Source organism: Pituophis catenifer, unplaced genomic scaffold, assembly GCF_029215685.1.
Source record: "Pituophis catenifer annectens isolate HBS135680 unplaced genomic scaffold, rPitCat1.0.hap2 SCAF_2, whole genome shotgun sequence".
Taxonomy (NCBI): domain Eukaryota; kingdom Metazoa; phylum Chordata; class Lepidosauria; order Squamata; family Colubridae; genus Pituophis; species Pituophis catenifer.
This window is the reverse complement of record NW_027256882.1, coordinates 49,996,584-50,015,717: the sequence shown is the minus strand read 5'-3', so window position 1 is coordinate 50,015,717 and position 19,134 is coordinate 49,996,584.

The window sequence follows — 19,134 nt, the reverse complement described above, 5'->3', positions numbered from 1 at the left end:
ACTTTATTTTAAGCCTACATTAACAGAATCTTGCAAATCTGAAAATACAAATTTCCTGCCATCTCCTTTATCGCGTGAGAATTTAAGGGTGGTTCCTTCTGAGTTTGTTTCTCCACCTACTATCCAGCTGTGGACTATGGCCTTTCTGATCTAACCATTTCTAGGCAGCATCTCCCCCCCACCCACCCACCCAAGGTCATTCCTACATGTCATTCCCATAGAAATAATCCTGTGTTTACATCTTGCTGTAGGCTTTCACTGACATTTGTTTGACAGCAGTACACAATGAACACTGAATTAGATATTCTTTGATGTGAACACCCGCCCCCCCCCCCCCAAATCTTCTTGCATTCACAAGAAGGAATAGGAAGACTACTGTTATAGGGACAGAAGGTATTCAGTGAATGAAACAAATAAATATACTGAACCTCTAAAATGTAATGATATATCTCCACGTGATTTCCAATAGGTCAGTCCACCAGTTCTGACAGTGGATTCTTTTCTTAAATTAAATTGCTGAAATCAGCTGATAGTGTGGGATGGTATGGGAAAGTAGGAGAAGGAATTGTTGTTTTTTGTGTGAAAATGTTTAATTATGTGTTCTGCTACTGAAAAGCAATTCCTGATAGATTCAATTCTGCATCTATCTTTCCGACCTACTCTTTTGTCCTTGGGATCTAATTGTGGACTTAATAAATAACTAGGTAGAGGGAGATGGACAGTTCAGAAATGTGAATAAACAAACAAACAAATAAATAAATAAATAAATGTAGGAAATCTCACATCTATGCCAGTGGTGGGTTTCAAATTTTTTTACTACCGGTTCTGTGGGTGTGGCTTGGTGGGCGTGGCTTAGTGGATGTGGCTTGGTGGACGTGGCAGGGGAAGGATACTGTAAAATCTCCATTCTCACCCCACTCCAGGGAAAGGTTACTGCAAAATCCTCATTTCCTCCTGATCAGCTGGGACTTGAGAGGCAGAGAATAGATGGTGGCGGTCACAATTTTTACTACCGGTTCTCCGAACTACTCAAAATTTCTGCTATCAATTCTCCAGAACTGGTCAGAACCTGTTGAAACCCACCTCTGATCTATGCATATTGGAATAAGAAAGGCAGAAGGGAAGATGCACATATTTGTTTTTATTTATTTTAAGAGAATGTTTTAAACTGTCTTTTAGGATGAATTATGAAGAAACTGAATGACATTTAAAATATATTAAGTGCCTATCCTGTTGTCTCAAAGATGTTTTCCTTCTATAAATGGCAATTTCCCAAGGCACTCATTTAAGCCTCAGATTTTATAAGTATTTTGTTCCTTTGTAAATCTCATTTTACTCCATGAGGGTTTTTTTCCCCCCTGCTTGCTTTCAGTCACGATGTGCGGTCACGCAATATCTTGATCTACAACATTGATTTATAATGCCACTGAGTAGAAGACTCTTCTCACTGCCTCTCTAGAAAAGCATTAAACAATTAAAAGCTGTGTTCCAGGTAGTCATTTCCATTTTCTACCTGTCTATCCTTATTGTCTCCTACCTTGCTGCATTCTGTGTTGTGACCACTTGGTGGGGCTAAATGGCTTATTCTTAGACTGGAAAAGGAAAACTGCATTTAGTTTTATGCCAAAACACAGGACTATATATTTTGAGCCAAGCAGAGAACTATAAACCAAATATAAATACAAACCATATATTCCAAGACCAAACTACACCCAACATAAAATAACTGAGATTTTCATTTTAAATAAAATAAAACCAAGACCTCTTTAGATCAATGTTTCTCAAACTTGGCAACTTTTTAAGATATGTGGACTTCAAACTTCCAGAATTCCCAAGCCAGCTTGCTGATATAGATATATGTTTACTTTCGCAAACGAGTGTTCATTTGTTTTGGAAATGTGTCTTATCTTTCAGGTGAATTAGTAAAACAATCCCATATAATAGATAGCAGCCTAAAAATGAAAATGTGCATTGAAATATGTACAGCATTTCAACTTAATGAAATTAGGGCAGAGGAGAACATTTTTAAATAAGTGGGGCAGTTGGATGGGTAGGTTTCAATTTACATCAGAGAGATGCCAAAGAAGAAAAAAACCTTAATACTTTAAGGAATCTTTTCATCAACCCTTAGATGGGCTAAAATAACTTTTTTATTTGGGTTTATTGAGTATATTTAAGGAATCTTTTTTATTAGCCCTTAGATGGACTAAAAATAACTTTTTTATTTGGGTTTATTGAGCATATTTAAGGAATCTTTTTTATTAGCCCTTAGATGGGCTAAAAATAAGTTTTTTATTTGGGCATATTGAGCATATTTAAGGAATCTTTTTTATTAGCCCTTAGATGGGCTAAAAATAAGTTTTTTATTTGGGCATATTGAGCATATTGCTAACCAAAGCTTTGGTGTGCTATTTCATGGTTAAATAGGCCATGGATTTCTGCAGTATAATTTGCTGGCTTCGCACATGACGTATTGAACCATAAACTGACTAAAGGTCATCCTCAGCTTACAACCAGTTGCTTAGCAACCAATTTAAGTTAGGACGGACCCCCCCAAAAGGGACTTAAAACCCAGATTCGAAGTTCACATGTCTGGGTCCCCTGCCCCCATGGTCACATGACTTCATTTTGGGCACTTGGCTCGTGGTCATGTGACTGCCATTTACGATGTCTTTTTCCAGAAACCAGTGTTCTGTTTTTGTAGCAAACAATGCCCCATAGCAAACAATGGTTTTGTGTAATGACTATGGCTTAATGATCATCACATTCACTTTACAACTCCTGCATTTGCTTAGTGACCTTTGAAATCAGGCATGGTCACCATGGTGACCCATTTTATTACCATCATGACTTAAGACCAAAATTGCAGGCTCAATTACTGTCATAAGCCAAGGACCAACTGTATACAAGCTGGCTTCACACATTATGTTCACATTGCCATTTCAAAGTATAGTCTGCATGAAACAACATATGGACTCTTCCCAAAAGATGGTTGTGCATATTTCTTTCTTTTCACTGATTGGGGTTGACGTAGTTGAAGGTGACTTCATGAGATATGCTTAGATATTAGGTAAAATGATGACACATCTGTTCTCACATTGCATAACCAACTTGGCCTGACATCAGACACAAGTATACCAGAGGTGGGTTTCAGCAGGTTCTGACCAGTTCTGGAGAACCGGTAGCGGAAAGTTTGAGTAGTTCAGAGAACCGGCAAATACCACCTCTGACTGGCCCATCCCCATATATTCTTTGCCTCCCCAGTCCCAGCTGATCAGGAGGAAAGGGTTTTTTTCAGTAACCTTCCCCTGGAGTGGGGTGAGAATGGAGATTTTACAGTATCCTTCCCCTGCCACGCTCATCAAGCCACGCCCACCAAGCCATGCCCACAGAACCAGTAGTAAAAAAGTTTGAAACCCACCACTGAAGTATACACCCTGTGCTTTGCATTATAATGTTGTGACACTTGTCTGCCTCCTTCCTATTCTCCCTGTGGAGACCAATGGGGATTTGGTAATATAGGAAGCAGTGCTTTTAACACTTCAGGGTGCCACCAGAGTAAAGATGACCTTATTGGCAACTGACAAAAGTGTCTAGCTATGCTATGTTAATTGAATTCCAACTAAAATATACTTCTGGGATTTGATCAGTGAACAAAGGTCTTCTTTTTGGAATGCAGGGATTTATTTTCTCATTTTCAGAGACCTCTAGGAATTGAAAAACCTTGTAGTCTTGCTGATCTTGCTTTTTTATATATTTTTCTAAGCTTACAGTAGCAGGATGAATGGTTTGAAGATTTTTTTTGCTGACATGATTGTTCAGGAATATATAATGATCAAAGTCCCTTAAGCCAGTTGTATCTACTGGTTTCCTTTTAGCTAATGTAGCTAAATATGATCAGGTTGCAGTTCTGTCTTGGAAAGGAGAGGAGAGGAGAGGAGGGGAGAGAAGACAGGAGAGGAGAGGAAGGAAGGAGAGAGGAGAGGAGAGGAAGGGAGGGGAGAGGAGGGGAGAAGAGAGGACAGGACAGGAAGGGAGGGAAGAGAAGAGGAGGGGAGAGGAGAGGGGGGAGGATAAAGAAGAGAGGAGAGGAAGGAAGGAGTTACTGGGGTGCCATGCAACAGGGAGGGGAAGGGAGATGGGACAGGTGAGGTGGGGTGAGGACTGAGGAGAGATGAGGAGAGGAGAGACAAGGAGAAGGCTATCTGACATTGAGGGAAGGAAGGAGGGAGAGGGAGGGAAGGGGAGAGGAGAGAAGAGGTATCACTCAAAGGGTATGTAATGGGGTGAGCTCTCATTCTCGCTCCCCCCTCCTGCCAACCTAGCAGTTCGAAAGCATACAAATGCAAGTAGATAAATAGATACCACTTTGGTGGGAAGGTGTGCCTTGGCATATAGTCATGCTGTCACATCGCCATAGAAGTGTCTTCGGAAAAGCTAGCTCCATCCACTAGGAAATGGAGATAAGCACAGCCCCTTAAAGTCGGACATGACTGGACAGAGGAAAACCTTTAAAACAAGTAATTCCTTGTTTTATACTCTAAAAATGAAATGATCGTAGCTTTTCAAACTTGGAATAAAAAATGAAATAGTGGTATTCTTCCTTGTCTTCTCTTTCTACCCATCTACTATAGGAAGCTCTCTTCTCCTGAAATGCTTCTGGTTATAAGAACTAGCTGTAAATAACATGCCTTTGGATTGAAACCATCCATTCCCACAATCTATGTGGCGATGAATATCATGTTAAGTTTTATCAAAGAAAACGAGACATCCCTAATTTTCAAGAGGAATGAATGAAAACCTCTTTGTAGCAGCAGCAACTGAGAACTACTGCAACTGGCATGTCTAGAAAGACAAGCTTTAGAAATCCAATAAAGCACCATAAATATGTGGGACCATAACCTGATGCAATCTAGAAAAGAAACCTGGATGGCTACATGGCTAAATTCTGGAGTCAACTCAGCTCCCTTCTAGATTGAGATTCACTAACCAGAAAGGACATTATCAGAGGTTTTTGAATTACAATATTCCCAGGCAAATGAAATGAAAAGGCAAGTCAACTCTGAGTTAAACGGAATGACAAATTTACATTTTGGAGTCGGGGGGGTGGGGGTGGTGTCACACCCAAACTTTCAGGATCGGTAAATAATCAGACTGCTCTGAGTCTTTGATCTTACATTAGATACGCTCAAAGCCTCTCTAAGTTCTTTCACCACAGTTTTTCCACAAGGCTAAATCCCATTTTTGATGAATCTTATTTTTTAAAAAAATGTTCATACATTATTTGAATGCAATCCTTTTTCTCTCCAATATCCACCTGTATTTTTGCATTCTTTTATTTTAAACAGACTTTTGCGGCGTAATAATTTCCATAGATTTCAAAAAGCTGTTTGCATGCAAGTCTGGCAACGACCCTGTTCAGATCATAAGTTACAATCAAGTTATTTCCAATTAAGTATACACAACTCCCCACTGTTTATAAAGTTTCACTCTGTGCCTCATTTGTTTAGTTCGAATGAGTATTCTGATTTATGAACCACGATGCCAGGCTCTTACTGCAGCTTTCTGATTAAAAGGAACTAATTTAAAAGAAATTAAAATAGTGCATGCCTCCTGCCATAATTATTCAGCATTTGGTTGTCTAATATGCACATACAGCTATTAAAATGTCTTCCATGCAAGATCATCTTTAAAGAGAAGTCAAAGAAGAAGAAGGCATCAGGACCAAGGAGAACAGGATTGCTATCAACGCTGTTTAAACAATATGGTTGACCATGCCAGTCTGTTTGAGACGTATAAAAGCACAGTTTTGCAGAACAGAATATATATTGTTCTTTTTTTATATATATATATATATATATATATATATATATATATATATATATATATATATATATATATATATTTATTTATTTATAATGTTTTCTCAGGTTTTCGCAGGTGTTTGTATGTAGGTCTTTGGTTATTCGGGTCTTCTCCCACGTAAAATTGGAAGTGTCCTGGCGACGTTTCGACGAAGTCTCATTTGTCATCTTCAGGCTGGTGTTCTCGGCTTCGTGCTCCTGGAAGCACGAAGCCGAGAACACCAGCCTGAAGATGATGAATGAGACTTCGTCGAAACGTTGCCAGGACACTTCCAATTTTACGTGGGAGAAGACCCGAATAACTAAAGATATATATATATATATATATATATATATATATATATATATATATATAATATATAGCTACACATAGCAAAGATATTTATTTAGTTACACTGTTATTTCAGAGAATAATGAAATCTGTTGAATCTATAAAATCATTTCAGTCTTGATGGTTATCCTGTTGAATGGTATAAGACCGTGATGGCGAACCTCTAGCATGCAGAGCCATTCCTCCGGGCACACCAGCCGTCACACGTTGCTCTTCCGAGTTCCGGTGTGCACATGCGTGCTGGCCAGCTGGTCTTCACGTGCACTAGAAATCGGATATATATCAGTCTAACTATAGAGGTTACTATAACATGATTCACCTTACAATTCTGCACCTGTATAGTTGAATTATTGAGAAGGTGGGTGCAGAGTTACAGCTTAATTATGTTATGCCTCTATAAGCATTCATCACAACTTCCTCCACTGCTTCTCAATTTTGAACGACTTTTGATCTTTAGTATCATCATTACGCTGGATTGTTTTGTCTCTATGCTTCCTCTGTCTTTTTAATTTTCATGCTTTCTACATCAGGGTAATGATGTAGTTATCTTCTTCATTAAAGATATCATTCAAAACTTCTATTTTCTTCTCTCCTCACCTCACCTTACTTCACCTTACCTCACCTTACCTCACCTTACCTTATAATTTATAAATTTCAATTTTCATATATTTTATACCATCAAAATATTTATCATCTTTTCCCTAACCTGAATTTTCACTTTTCTCTGTAATTCTCTTCTATTTTTGTTGTTTGTTTCAAATGTCAACCTAAGAGCAAATATATGTGGTTTTCTATACTTCAGTGCTTGGCATGTGTTTCTTGGGCTGTTTTATTGGAAGGAACTATTTCATTCAATTTAGCAATAGTTTGTTTTATTTTAGAGAAAATTTCTCTCAAATTATACTTAAGAATTCATTTCATGCCTCTGTAATGTACATATATTGCAAGAAAAGCTATATGGTTTGTATATACTACAATTCAAATTGAAGTTTCTTTCTCAAGGGAAGAATTAAAGACTCATATTATATGCACAATCTTGACACAGGTCTCTTAATCAAAAGAGAAAATCCATGAACAACATTAAAGCATTTATATAAATTCCTGATCTGCTTTCACTGAACTTCTGTAATGATTTAGGGCTTTACAGGAACGTCAGATTCTCAAACGGTGGCTGAATAAATTGTTCCTTGCTTGCTAAACGCTATAGAAATTAAACAGCAGGGCATAATGGGTTGATCAAAAACTAGGGGTGATATGATAACTGTATTCCAGTGCTTGGGTGGGGGCTATCACCAAGAAGAAAGGGTCAACCTATTGTCCAAAACACTTGAGGGCAGGACAAGAAGTACAACACGTGGAAGATAATTAAAAAGAGAGATTCAACATAGAACTAAGGAGAAATTTCCTGATAGTGAGAACAACTAATCAGTGGGATGATTTGCCTCCAGAAGTTGTGGTTGCTCCATCAATGGAGGTCTTCAAGAATTGACTGGACAGGCACTTGTGTGAAATGTTCCATGCAGGGGACAACTGCTAAGAAAGAAAACATTTGGAAGATGAAGTTTCAAAGGTTATTTGAACAATGCTGTTATATCCTAACTTAGCAGTCCCTAATCTTTGCAGCTTGGTGGCCCAGCTGGGGTGGGGGAGAGGTGAACTGGGTTGCATGACTAGCGGGCCAGCACACGCGTGCATGGATGCAACTCTTGCACAAGTGGCAGGCCAGCACGCACGTATGCAAGTACCTGCCGGCCTGCTGCTTGCGCAAATTGAGCTACACACATGCATGCATGCTCTGGCCAGCCATTCACCCGGCCCAATTTTTAATAGGCCATGGCTTGGTAGTGTGCTGTGTCCTGGGAGCTAGGGATCCCTGCCCTAACTGATATATATGCTCCAGAGGTGGGTTTCAGCAGGTTCTGACCAGTTCTGGAGAACCGGTAGTGAAAATTTTGAGTAGTTTGGAGAACCGGTAGTAAAATTTCTGACTGGCCCCACCCCCATCTATTCTCTGCCTCCCAAGTCCCAGCTGATGGGGAGAAAGTGGGGGTTTTGCAGTAACCTTCCCCTGGAGTGAGGAAGGAATGGAGATTTTACAGTATCCTTCCCCTGCCATGCCCACCAAGCCACACCCACAGAACCGGTTGTAAAAAATTTTGAATCCCACCAATGAGGTGCTGGCCTATCTTCTTTGGGAAAGGAATTCCATAAATGGGATGTCTCTGCAGGAAAAGACTTCCCTTGTAGAGGCCCACCTCACCTCCTTTAGGTGAGCTTGATGCTGAAAGCATATGAAGATACCATGTCATCACAGGGAGGGCCCCACTCCAATGCTTGCAGGGTAAACGATCACCTTGTCATAAAGACTGAACATTGCTGACAATAAGCCAGTACTACAAATCAGGCATTGCAAATTCATCCCATGCAATCATGTTCAAGCCTTTCCTTGATTTGCTTGCCTGAAGGAAGCCTGCCTGATTCCAAAAGCTAGTAATAAATTGATCTAGGTGAGGCCAAGTAAGATAGCTTTTTAAAAAAATGAATATGAACTAGCAGAGGTGAAGCACCCTGTGCTTCCTGTTTAATCCAATTCCTTGGATTAAACAGTGCCATTTGTCAGGAATCAGGAAGCATGCCTTCTCTGGCATGATGATGCCCACCCTTTGGTAGGAGAGTCTTCCCAAAATGCATGAGGCTCCCACCCTGCTGGCATGCTGAAAAGCCCTACAATGGATGTGTTTTAATCTATCTTTTTGTATAGAGCAGGGGTGTCAAACTCAATTTCATTTTCACTTCACGGTTGTGTTTGACCTTGGCGGGTGGGTGTCAGGGGGACATGGCCAGCTTGATGTCATTCATCAAAGCTCTGTTTTTGGCTGTGATGGGCTCCTGCAGCCCTTTGACAGCAAACATGGAGCTCGGGCGGGGGGGGTGGGGGGGGCTGCACACGGTATCCCCGAGCTCTATTTTCACTGGCAGAGGCACCATGGGCCGGTCCTTCACTGTTTCCAGGGCTGTCCTGTGGGCCAGATCTAAGCACCCCATGGGCTGAATCTGGCCTGCGCACCTTGAGTTTGACATGGGGTGGGTTTCACTTACTTTTGCTCACACGTGCACGCTTGCTTCGGTTGCATTTGCACCATTGGTGGGTTCCTCCCGGTTCCGTCGAGTCAGTAGCGGTGATGATATGACATCACCGAACTGGTTCTGACCCCCGCTCCCTACCCACCCTGCATTATTCTTATCTTTTATTTGGCCCCACCCCCAATCTATTGCTGCCTCCTGAGTCCCAGCTGATGGGCTAGAGGGAAAAACACTGTTTAAACTCTTGCCACAGGGCTTCAAAGGGCCGCCCTACAGCTGATCAGTGTTAAAAGAAAACAAATGAGTAGATCGGTGCCTGCAAAAATAAATGGGTAGACCAGTGCTTGCAAAAATACATGAGTAGACCGGTACAGCTCTGCAAGCAGCTAAAAGCCTGGTAGACCAGTACCTCTGCTAAATCCTAAAGAATTGTCACATGACCATCAAGCCACGCCCACAAAATAAGCCACGCCCACAGAACCGGTAGTAAAAAAAATTAGAACCCACCCCTGGTTTGCACCACTTCTGCACATGCGCAGAGTGCATTTGATGACATCCAGGCAGGTGGGCGGAGCCTCCCATCGCTGGTGCTACTGGTTCTCCTGAACCGGGGCGAACCAGTAGCAACCCACCACTGGTTTGACACCCTTGGTATAGAGCAACTGGATGCGATCTAGTTTTGTTTCTATATTGTGTTTGTATTGTATTATATTGTGAGATGCCCAGATTTGGTCTGGAATTGGACAGTGCCTAAACTGAATTAAATCAACAGACAGACAATGACAATAAAGAAAAGGTTTAGGAAAAAAAAAATCAGGCAAAGCTGATCTGTTTCAATAGAATTTTTTTTCATAATTTTTGTAGTGTGTGAATGTATGAATGCAACTGACAGCCATGTAAAGCAAAGAAAATCAGAGAGAAAATTAAGGAACCAAACTTGTAATTCTTTGTCCTTCCCTCCAACATGTTTTTTGTCTTTACTGGTATTGCTGTTGTTCTTTTAATTGATGTCCTACCTACTTTCCAATGGGTGTAAGAAAAATGGTAAAAAAGGGAAAATAATTCAGATGCTGCCTAGAGTTTATTAATAACTCTGCAGCTAATACTTCTTTTCTCAAATGCCCTTTAAAAAGCCAGTGTATTTTAGATGATTAATTGAGCTGACATTTGTTATTAACTTTACAATTGCTTTCCTTGGTTATTAATGCCACTATAGAGACATCATTTATGAATTCCTTATGATCAATTTGAATTGTTTTTGTTGTTATTGTTTAGAAGCAGAATCTAACCTGAAAAACAACCTGGAACACAGCTCCAAATTTAAAAAAAAATTCTAAAACTCTAACAGCTAAGTTATCTGTTGTCTCCATAATATGATAGCAATAGCAATAACTCTTCGACTTACTGGTATATACTGCTTTACAGTGCTTTTACAGCCCTCTCTAAGCGGTTTACAGAGTCAGCATATTGCCCCCAACAATCTGGATCCTCATTTTACCGACCTTGGAAGGATGGAAGGCTAAGTCAATCTTGAGCCTAGTGAAATTCGATCTGCCAAATTGCAGGCAGCCGGCAGTCAATGATACTCAAAGCTGCACAACTTCAGGAAAAGTTGATGTCTCCTACCAATCATTTTCACAGGGGAACCACAGAGTCTGTTATGATTTAATTTAATTAATTCAATTTATATGAATTCATATAAATCAATTTATATGATGAGCGGGACGAGCCCTTATTTCTACTCTTTTCTCTCCAGAATATGTTAATTTACATACCAGTTATCATTTCCTATATTTTGTTTTCTTAGAGAGGCTTTCAAAAATGTTCTGTTTCTACTGCATTATGTCCTTGCAAGTAACCCTTGTTAATTCCACTTTGTATCACAGTTATTATAGCTCTCCCCTTCCCTTATTACAGGGGTGGGCAACTATGGCCCTTTTATGACTTGTGGACTTCAACTCCCAGAATTCCTGAGCCAGCCATGTTAGCTCAGGAATTCTGGGAATTGAAGTCCACAAGTCATAAAAGGGTCATAGTTGCCCACCTCTGCCTTATTACATTCCTTCCAACTTTGTTATTCTGCTATTCTCTTTTTTCATACTTCCTTCAATCCCTAACAAGAATGGTATGTGCATGTGTGTGCGGTTGTGTGTGTGTGCCTTGCCTAGTTTTACTTGAATCCACATTAGCCAAAGATTTTTCTAATGTGACTGGAAGTTCTAATTTTATTGGTGGAGGGTGATTTCATAACAAATCCACATACATCTTGTGGAGCACACTTACTGATTATCTAGCTCCTCCACCCCACCCACCGTGCCCCAATCTACCATCAGTTTTGATGCAACTCTTTGTCATTGATATTCTGCTAATTAAGAACTGGCATGCCTTCCTCCTGTGATGTGCTGTTTTCCATTTGGATCAATTTGTTGGTTAGCTTTATATCGAAAAGTTAATTCTTGAACATTTGTGGCAATGAACTCAAGTGTCTTCATGGGATATTTGGCAGCAGCAATATAACTTTATCTGACATACTGGAGTTAAAATGAAGAGTTTATTGAGAAGTTCAGTGTCATAACTGTCAATTTGGTGCCCACTACAGCTGTTGGTAGAAACTCTGGGCTGTGATTATGTGTGTGGATAGAATTTCTGGCCATGGTCCAATATAGAATGAGGCAATGGCATACTAATAGCCATCAAAACTGATGGACGCAATATTTTCTTTGATTATTGATGTCCCTGTTTCTCTGGGTTGCTTTAGAGATAGCCCGGGCTGTTGGTTTTCTGTCTGCCAGATACAGTTAGATATACTTGATTACTGCATCAGGAGTATCTTTCTAAGATTTTTTTATATATCAAAATAAGCAGCAATAACTGTCAGACAGATATGATGAGTTTAAAAATAAACTCCTTAGGAGAATGCTTTGGTTTGCAAAGTTTGAGCATTAGTGTCTTATGTAAAACTTTGCAAAAGATTCTCTTCATTTAATTCAGAGCAAAATTATTCGGTCAGCATATTTGCCAGCCAAATGTAGATTAGTTAACGCAATAATTTTTCCAATGGCTACTTAGGGCTGTGAAACTTGAACTCTGAAAAAGGCAGATGGGAGAAAGGTGGACACCTTTGAACTGTGATGCTGGAGGTGACTATTATGCATCCCACAGACTGCAAAAATAACAAACAAGCCCTAGACTGAACCTTTACCAAAAATATCACTTGAAGCCAAAATCGCCAAACAAAAGTTATCATATTTTGACCATGTCATGCAAGCTGACCCATGTCATGCAAGCTGAAAAGTCAATCATGCTGGGAGTGATCAATTGGAAAAGGAGAAGGGGTCACCCTAGTACTCATTGGCTGGACACTATAAAGCAGGGATTCGCATCCCTTGGGCTATGGCTCACTACAAGGCCGCGGCCCATTCAAAACCGGGCTATGGAAGCTGCGAGCAAGTGCACACACACACACACACACACACACACACACACACACACACACACACAGAGCTTCACTCATGCAGAATCATCCCCTCTCCTTCCCCCCCACTGGTTCCCAAAGCTGGAAAGGTTGGAGACCACCGCTATAAAAGGATGACAGTGGTGGATCTGAAGGAGGTGTTGAAAGACAGAGAGACATGGCGAATATTGATTCATAGAGTGGCCAAGGGTCAGGCATGACTGAATGGCTGACGATGATGATAATTACCCACTTGGAATTCTTGAGATTTCTTTGAGAGGTTATAGCAGTGGTGAAGTTCAGCCGGTTCTATCCGGATTGGGCAAACTGGTAGCGCCGGTAGCGGGAGGCTCTGCCCACCTGCCCAGATGACATCACGTCTCATTTTTGACCCTCTGCACATGCATGGAGGAGGCACGCGCTCATATTTGTGAACCTGTAGTGAAGGCAAGTAAATTTCACCCCTGGCAGGGGTGAAATCCAGCAGGTTCTGACAGGTTCTGGAGAACTGGTAGTGGAAATTTTGAGCAGTTCAGAGAACCAGCATTGGAAATTTTGAGTAGTTCGGAGAACTGGCAAATACCACCTCTGGCTGGCCCCAGAGTGGGGTGGGAATGGAGATTTTGCAGTATCCTTCCCCTGCCATGCCCACCAAGCAGCACCACGCCCACCAAGCCACGCCCACAGAACTGGTAATAAAAAAAAATTGGATTTCACCACTGACCCCTGGGTTATAATAATAGCAATAGCATTTAGACTTATTTATTATATACCACTTTACAGAGCTTTACAGCCCTCTCTTTACAAAGTCAGCATATTACCTCCAACAATCTGGGTCCTCATTTTACCCACTTTGGAAGGATGGAAGGCTGAGTCAACCTTGAGCCAGTGAGAATCGAACTGCTGAACTGCTGGCAGCTGGAAGTCAGCAGAAGTAGCCCGCAGTACTGCATTCTAACCACTGTGTCACCGTGGCTCTTTTGCCTGGCTAACCAATTTCCTTAGACTTACTGTATCTGCACTGTTGACCCATCACCAGAAAGGGCGGGTGACTTCTTCTGGACAGCAGAAATGGATAACATCTCCACTTACCTTCAAAGAAACAACAAGGCATATTTTTCTGTCCCACTTCTGGATTTTGAGCGCTATACAATGCAATTTGTAGTCATGTTACCTAAATTGATTAAATCTTGGGATTTTGCTGAAACTAAGAGACCAATTTTGCCTTTTGAATCAGTTTGGCAGTTAATCTAACCAGGATTTAATATCCTTCCTTATGTTGCCTCTAGCAAGCAGTGATTGTTGGGTTCCTCTATAGTTTTGTTTTTATATAAGCCTCACCTTTCTGTGCTTAAATCATTAATAACATTCTCCAGGGAAAAGCACATCTGTCATATTGTCTTAGCAAGTTCTGGCTTGCTTCTTTCTTCAGTGTTTCATCATCTGCTAATCAGGGAAACTGTCTTTCTGTTGTAACATTTGTGGTATAGATTATGAACAGTCTATTAAAAATAAAGTACATTGTAGGTAGTAAGAAACAGCATTCTTCTCTGTCCTCGTCCATCTTTACTGAAGAGTGTACAACGACCTTCGGAAGAAAGGAAGGAAGGAAGAAAGAAAGAAAGGGAGGGAGGGAGGGAGGAAGGAAAATCAATATTTTGTAATGATGTAATTATCAATTATATGAAAATGACTTATGACAAAATGGTAATTCACGAGGCTGTTTCCTTGTGAGCATCATCTGATAATTTTAAATTTTATACCTGAATTTTTTCCATTGGAAACGTAGCATTAGCATTAGTTTTGGTTGGTTTGGTGTAAGCTGAGTTATTGCAGAAGTAAGGCGTGCTGATAGCAAATAATATTTAGTTATGCTAAGAAGACTAAGCTGTGGTGAAAGTATTGGGTTCAACAGAATATCTAGATAAAGTTCCATGCTGAATTAAACGTTAAAGTTTAAAACATAGGAATGGAATGGAATAGAATAGAATAGAATAGAATAGAATAGAATAGAATAGAATAGAATAGAATAGAATAGAATAGAATAGAATAGAATAGAATAGAATAGGACAGAGTTGGAAGGGATCTTGGAGATCTTCTAGCCCAACCCCCTCCTCGGGCAAGAAACCCTATACCAATTCAGACAAATGGTTGTCCAATCTCTTGTTAAAAAATTCCAGTGTTGGACCATTCACAACTTCTGAAGACAAGCTGTTCCACTTGTTAATTGTTCTCACTGTTAGGAAGTTTCCCCTTAATTCCAGATTGCTTCTCTCCTTGATTAGTTTCCATCCATTGCTTCTTGTCCTGTTTTCTAGTGCTTTGGAGAATAGCTCAACTCCCTCTTCTCTGTCGCAACCCCTGAGATATAGGAACACCGCTATCATGTCACCCCTAAAGAGAAACACTCCAGTGAATCAAGGTCATCTCCTGGTGATTGACATGTATTGGATGTAGTTTCCCTTGTCTTCATTATGTACTTGCAAAAGATTAAAATAAAGGAGAATATTTGTATCTCGAGGCTGAAATGAAGGGCCCTTGGTGATCTGTGAGCTTTGGTTGTTTTCTTGCATCTTTCCTGGTTTTTTTTTTTTTAAATTTATTTATTTTTATATGCCGCCCTTCTCCGGAGACTCAGGGTGGCTTACAATGTGTTAAGCAATAGCCTTCATACTTTTGTATATTTTATACAAAGTCAGCTTATTGCCCCCACAAACCTCATTTTACCCACCTTAGAAAGGATGGAAGGCTGAGTTGACCTTGAGCCTGGTGAGAATTGAACTCGCAGTAATTGCAGGCAGCTGGATGTTAAATGCTGCCTTAGTAGGAGGCATTAGCCTCCTACGCCACTCAGGCTCCTGTTTTCTTGGGGATGAAACATCTGCCTGATATATTTAATGTAAAAATGCATTTCAGACATTATTCCCTTCAGGAAAGAGACAAAACTTCCACCAGGACAAAACATGAGCCAAACATGACTCTCCAAAGTACTTGAAGACAGGACAAGTAATAGATGGAAAATTATCAAAGAAAGAGCCAGCCTAGAATGAAGGAGAATCAGACACTCAGGACAATTAATCAATGGAGTGACATACCTCTTGAAGTAGTGGGTTGTTTATCAGTGGAGGTTTTAAAGAAGAGATTGGACAGCCACTTCTCTGAAATGATAGAGGGCCTCCTGCTTAAACAAGGGGTTGGACTAGAAGACAACCAAGCAGGGGTGAAATCCAGCAGGTTCTGACAGGTTCTGGAGAACCGGTAGCAGAAATTTTGAGTAGTTCGGAGAACCGGCAAATACTACCTCTGGCTGGCCCCAGAGCGGGGTGAGAATGGGGATTTTGCAGTATCCTTCATCTGCCACACCCACCAAGCTACGCCCACCAAGCCACACCATGCCCACTAAGCCACGCCTACAGAACCAGTAAAAAAAATTGAATTTCACCAATGCCACCAAGGTCTCATCCAACTCTGTTATTCTGATGTTCTGATGTATTTTGAAAAATTCTCTAAATGCTAGAACTGAAGAAGCTTCTTGGATGAGAAGCAGAACATTTTCAAATTAAAAAAAAATAAACAAACCAAGAAATCAAGTTTTGGAGAAAAAAAAGAGCACTTTTGAAGCAATCATGACTTGGATGATTTGAGAATCTCTACAGACTCTAACTGTAGTATCTTAAAAGGGCAGGAGGGGGCGCCCTAGGAATAATAAAATACTTGGGCAGCATCTTGCAGAAAAGGAAGGAAATTGCTGTTTAACCAAATCTTCACACACACACACACACACACACACACACACACACACACACACACACAACAATGACAAAAGCAGAATCTTTTCCAGTGGAATGTTTCTTTCCTCTATCTCTCCCACACAATCAAGCTACAATTTAATTCCAAACAGCCTAGCAAAGACATGCAGGAAGCCTTCCTTCTGTTTTAAAACGAGATCCTGTGGGTGACAACGCTGATCAACACAGTCATCTTCAAAGTTCAGCTAGGTTACACAATGACAACAGGTTGCTATAAATAAGATTTGGGCATCTAAGCATAATTTCGGTAATCAGAAAGAAAATCAGAATCATTGAATCAAACGTCTGAAGGATCTAAAGTAGCCACTAAATCCACTAAAACCGTCACCTCTGTGGATAATCAGTTTTGTTGTTAAATTACCTCATTACTGGAATTGTTTTTCAAGCATTGTTTTCAATTGGAAGCTGCCTTCCAGTAACTTACATCCATTATTCCATATTCTGTATTCTGGAAGGAGCTGCTACGTCCTTTCCAGGGGTAAAATCCACTTACCTTCGCTACCGGTTCACAAATTTATTTATTGGTTCGATTTATATGCTGCCCTTTTCCGGAGACTCAGGGCGGCTTACAATGCGTTAAGCAATAGCCTTCATACTTTTGTATATACCTGCTTAGTAGGGCTTCGCCCCCCCCCCCAAGTGGTGTTCTTTTTTATACAAAGTCATCTTATTGCCCCCACAAACCAGGTCCTCATTTTACCTACCTCGAAAGGATGGAAGGCTGAGTCAACCTTGAGCCTAGTGAGATTTGAACTTGCAGTAATTGCAGGCAGCTGGTGTTACTTAACAGTGCTTTAGTCTGCTTCGCCACCAAGGCTCTTTTATATTATAAATTGGAGCACGTACGCCACCTCTGTGCATGCGCAGGACCTTCTGCGCATGGGCAGAGCGTCAAATACGGGACATAATGACATCCGGGTGGGTGGGCGGAACCTCCCGCCGCCAGTGCTACCGGTTCGCTCAAGTCGGATAGAACCGGCTGCATTTCACCACTGGTCCTTTCCCTTATTTGAATAGCACTGTAGGAAGTTAGCACCCACCCCTCTCCTAGGAAAATGAAATATTCTAGGAAATATTAAAAAGGCAGAATATTATATTTCCCTGAATGAGAAATGGAAAAACGTGTTTTTTTTAGGCAGGAAGCAGACTCACTCTTAATAGCCACCACCCTCCTCAATAGCCCACAGCAGATGTCAGCACTTAAGAGATAAAGAGATAGATAGATCTATTCATAAGCAAATACCCTCACCCAAGATGCAACAAAGGTAGGATTAGCTCTCAGCCATAATAGGAATTGCCCAAAGCCCCTTCATGGATGGCCTGGCTGCAGATGGCCTGATGTAAGCCCTGCGGGGCTTTTCACAACATTTCACAACATATGGACAAACTATACTTACAACCGGGAAATGGTGACCATCCAGACCAAGCAAAGTCCAAAAACACTAGAGAATTCCTGGAAGCCTTGCACTCTGAAAATTGGCCATCAGTAGACACATAGACATAAATAACATCTGCATACTCTGAAAAAGAGACTGTCAACAAGCCAAAAAAGGAAAATTAAAAAACAAACACAAAACACCTTTCCACCAGCAATCAAAACCCATATGAGCAGAGATTAATATCAAGATTAACACCAGACCAACAATCAAGAAGTAAACAATACGCCAATCAAGGAACTGCCAAACAAGCTAACCTTAAAGAGCCGAATGAAAGAACCTCTTCCACCAAAGACCACTTCCACCAATCCTGATAGAATATATATTGAAAGCAAACCCCACTCCTTATTTGCACTGATGGTGTTACCTAGTTTAGGTAAATGAAACATCTGCAAGAAAATAACCAAGCTCAGAGAGCACCAAAGACCCCTCATATTATAGTTTCTTTGCACTTGTCATGGAAAAAGTCTCAGCAATTCCTATGAAGGGGAACTTAAGTGTTGTCCAGCTACTTTTGCTCTTAAAATAAATGAAGTTCAGAAGCATAGAGGTATTTTGGTGCAAGAGTGGCCAGAAAATATGAGCTCTACAGGAATGTTACTTTGGGTACTATTACAGACCTTGACTTATGACACAATTGGGCTCCAAATTTCTGTTGCTAAATGAAACATTTCTTAAGTGAGTTTTGCCCGACTTGACTATTTTTCTTGCCATGGTTGTTAAGTGAATCACTGCAGTTAAGTTAGTAACAATTAAGAGGATATGTAATTATTTAGTAACCATTAAATTGGAGGAAGAACAAATAAAAGAAACTATGATAATTTTGGCTAACAATTTTGGCTATACAATCATAATAGACAAATGGCAGAAATTATGGAATAGAAACTACAAGTTTATAATGTCAACAGCGTATAAAGAAAATCTCTGTAAAATGTTTTATAGATGGCACTTGTCACCTGCAAGAATAGCAAATATGTACAAAGATAAATCTGTCAAATGTTGGAAATGTAACCAAATGCTAGGTTCATATTATCACATGTGGTGGACGTGTCCCAAAGCAAAAAAATATCGGAAGAAAATTCGCATATGGCTAGAAGCCATGATAAAACAACACATAGATTTGAAACCTGAAATATTCCTGCTGGGCTTGCTACTA